The sequence below is a fragment of the Orycteropus afer genome, unplaced genomic scaffold, assembly GCF_000298275.1.
Source record: "Orycteropus afer afer isolate SDZICR_OR568_19922 unplaced genomic scaffold, OryAfe1.0 scaffold00033, whole genome shotgun sequence".
In the NCBI taxonomy this organism is placed as follows: domain Eukaryota; kingdom Metazoa; phylum Chordata; class Mammalia; order Tubulidentata; family Orycteropodidae; genus Orycteropus; species Orycteropus afer.
In genome coordinates this window covers 16649536-16653618 of record NW_006921620.1, presented here as the reverse complement: position 1 = coordinate 16653618, position 4083 = coordinate 16649536, and positions in this window count along the sequence as shown.

Genomic DNA, 4083 nt, shown 5'->3' with positions numbered 1-4083 from the left:
GGGTGCTCAAAACACACACATCTGATCCCATTATTGGAACAACCCACATCACAATTGCTTAAACCACACAGAATTGTGGTCCAGCTAAATTGACACACAGCTCTATCACAGCGCTCTAAAATCTGCACCCTGCACTTACCTCTGTGACCTCATCTTCGGCCAGTCTCTCCCTTTTTTACCCTACTCCTACCATACTAACCTCCTTGTTAGTTCTTGAATATGCCAAACAATTCTGCCTCAGGCCCTTGGCACTTTCTGCTCTCTCTGCTTGGAGAGCTCTTCCCTAGACATCTTCAAGGCTTACTTCCAACTCTCTTACTTTCTTCAGGTCTCTCTGCTCAAATGTCACTTTTTTCAATGAGGCCCCCTTAAGAGCATATTTCAAACATCTGGATCTGTCCCTTTCATGCCTGAGCACCTGCTAACCTTCTCAAGCTGCCTTAATTTCTTCACAGAACTTATCACCACCTGACATCCTATGCCTTTACTTTGTTTATGGATGTCTCTTCCTATAGAATGTAAACTCTACAAAGCTAGGTATTGTGATTATATAGTTATTAGACATGTGCCTTACATGTAGACAATATTCTAGTTATTAGAAATGTGCCTTACACATAGATGATATTCTACAAATATTTGGTGAATGAATGGATTTGATCACTCTTATCAGTAACTGTGTATTTAGTATAATTCTCCATATTGCACTGTACTAATGACTGACAACAAAAAAATATGGTAATAGAAGCCCCCTAAATTTTTGGGTTCAGAATTTAGTTATGAATATGATATGTGCCCTGAAATTAGGTTCAGAAGTCCAAATCTACCTAGAATAATTCTACTGCTCTATTTTTTGTCTCCTTTAATCTTCTTGCCTCAAAGTAACGTGACTAGAAAGGGCAGTTTTGTGAACACCAACAGAATTCTAAGCATTTCTTGAATGTTCATGTGAAAATGTAAGTAGGCATGTAAGTAAGGGGAAGATCCCTCCCAGAAGGTAATTTAAATTTGGTTGGAAACCTAAAAGTGAAAGTTCTATTTCCTCTAGAGAGAAATTTTTACGAGAAAGCCTCAAGCAGAGCTAATTAATTCTAAGTAGACCAAAAAAAAAAAACCCAAGAAACTTTAATTTAGAAAACTCATTTCATTGACTATTGAGGGATCTTTTCATTTTATAAAGCCATTATGGAAATAAATCAGGGGTTGTCGTGTGTTTACCCAATGAGCCCTTGTGGTGCAACTGTTAAGCCCTCAGCTGTTAACCTAAAGGTTGATGGTTCAAACTTTAGCAGCAAACATTCAGCAGCTCCACAGAAGAAAGATTTAGTAATATCCTACCCATAAAAAGTATTGACTAGAAAACCCTGTGGGGTGGTTCTACTGTGTCATGTGGAGTTGCTATGAGTTGAAATCAACTCCACAGCACCTAACAACAAGTGTGTTTACCTGAAGTCAATAAATGCAAGAAAAGATGAATTATCATAAGGCTGTCAAGATAAAAGAGTATTAAAAACTTTACAAAGTGACAAAAAGTCAAATTGAAAATATTCTATTAATTCTCCCAGTGTTAGGCTACTCCTTACTTGTTATATACGGTTACTACCCTAGTCTACCAATTTTTTTCAAAAATTATTTTTATTGCATTTAACCCTCTAACCCCATATACATACATATACACACACATACACACCAAGTCCTGGTCAAAATGTACTTTTCAGCTTTACCTATGACATCATATAAACCTTTCACTCCAGCCATCTGGCTTCCTTTTCTGATCCTGAACTATTTTCAAAGTGGCAGGGTGTTTAAATTAGGAATCTGATATAGTTTTTAATGTGAGGCTGGGTTGATATTCTCATTCTGTACTTCCTAACATATTTCAAGAACTCAGCTCTCACATGTATCATCTCCTTAAAACCTTAATGTGTGGAGGAGACTGTCAAACTTGGATTAGGTTAAGCTTCAGATATACTTAAGACTTTGGCAACAAGAACCAGAGGTATAGGGGAAAGGTCTGGACCAGGCTGGTGAGGTCTAGAGCAGGCTGATTGTATAATGACCAGTGTCTATTTTTTTTATGTCCCATAACTGGGTTTTTTTTAGATTAGATTGCTTGGTATTGTCCCACAGGTTAGTAACACTCTGGGTTCTGTTTTCCTTTGTATGCCTCATTTCGAATTGCTTTTACTGCTATTATTTTAAGTGTGCTTCAATATATGGGAATACTATAATAACTATATGTAAATAAGTCTGGCAACGTATATCACAAATGTAGGCAAATACATACAGAAATGGGAACCCTCACATACTGCTGGTAAGACCGAAAAATGAAACCACCTCTTAGGAAAACAGTTTGGCAGTTTCTGAAAAAGTTAAACACATATATGCAATGCTGTTGTAAGGTGCCATCAAGTCATTTTTGACTCATAGCAATCCATGTGACTACGTAGAACTGCACCATAGACTGCAATCTTTACTGGGGCAAATCAACCCTACTTTCACAGAGCCCCGGGGTGGGTTCAAACCACCATCTAGGTTAGCAGACAAGCGCTTAACCATCACACCACCAAGTTCTTATATAGACAACATAACCCACAAATTCCATTCTTAAATATCTACCCAAGAGAAATGAAAATATAAGTCCACAGAGAGATGGGCATACCAATGTTCAGACCTGAATTACTGTATTTTTTGCATATAACACACCCACATAAACAATGTGCACACACACATAATGCACACGTGTAGAAAACTAACGTGTAAACAGGCTGCAGCTTGCAAAAAATGTAAAATGCATGAATTTGCATAAGAATTCAGTATTAGTGTATACTACACTGGTTAGAATAATATGAAACAACTCATTGCCATTAAGTTGATTCTGACTTGTAACAACCCTATAAGACAGAGTAGAAGTGTCCTATGGAGCTTCCAAGGTTGCAAATCATTATGGCAGCAGATTGCAACATATTTCTCCTACACAGTGGCTGGTAGATTTGAACTGCAGACCTTTCAGTTAGCAGCCAAGTAATTAACCATTGCACCACCAGGGCTCTTTCATTGAATAGCTGAGTTGTAGAAAATTACTCAAGTTAACTTAGATAAGAAAGTATTTAAGTACGTGGAAGAATCTCACTGACTTCAGGAATAGGAAATCAAGTGTAAGGGGACCTCTCAGGTCTGGAATCAGAGGCTGCTCTCTACATCATTCGGGGGTTATATATTCCTTCTCATTTCTATTGCTCTCCATACATATGCTCCATCCTTCTTTCTCACTCAGCATCTTGTACTTACTCATTTCATGCATGGTCAAAAATGCTTGCCACTGGGTTTCTCTCTCTACATTACTGTCTTTTATTCTAACACCTGTCACCAACTGATTGGTGTCTTTATCATTTAATAAAAATTCTTGCAGGAGAATCTCAATGCATGCCATGACCCTGTTAATTGTTTGTTTTTAGGGGAAAGATTTTGGTAGAGTCATACATTATGTAAAACTCATTTTTCTCTAGAAAAAGTGTAGCTATGGGAGGGACAAGTTAGATTAGAAAAGTAAATTAGAAAGAAAATCAGTTAACATATAAAACCAAGCTCATTATTTTTTCCCTTTTAAAATGTTGCCTTTCTGTATTTCTGTATTTTACTGTCCCAGTCGTTATGTTTCAATAACACTTAGTTTTTCACTTCTCTCATCCATAGTAATCAGCCATCAAGCCCAATTTTTGCAATGTTTTTCTCATCTCTTCAGTTCTTTGCCTTATCAAAATCACTTGAAATTTGTATCGTATTACCTTTCATGGAGGGCGAGGCCTTTCACGGAGGGAGAGCTTGCTTCCCTCTAATTAGTCTCCTTGCCTATAGGCCCTGGGCCCAAAAATCCACTTCTGCATTAACTAATCCATGCATTTATTAAACATGTACCAAAAAATGAACTCTTCACTGATGATACAAAGATAAATACAAAATGGTTCCTGCCATTAATGATCTCAGTTTAGTGATAGAAACTGACATTTACATAAATACAATAAAATACAATCAGTGAGAATTGATTGCTTAGTAAGAGTAACACAGAAGTAGTAATGAAATCTA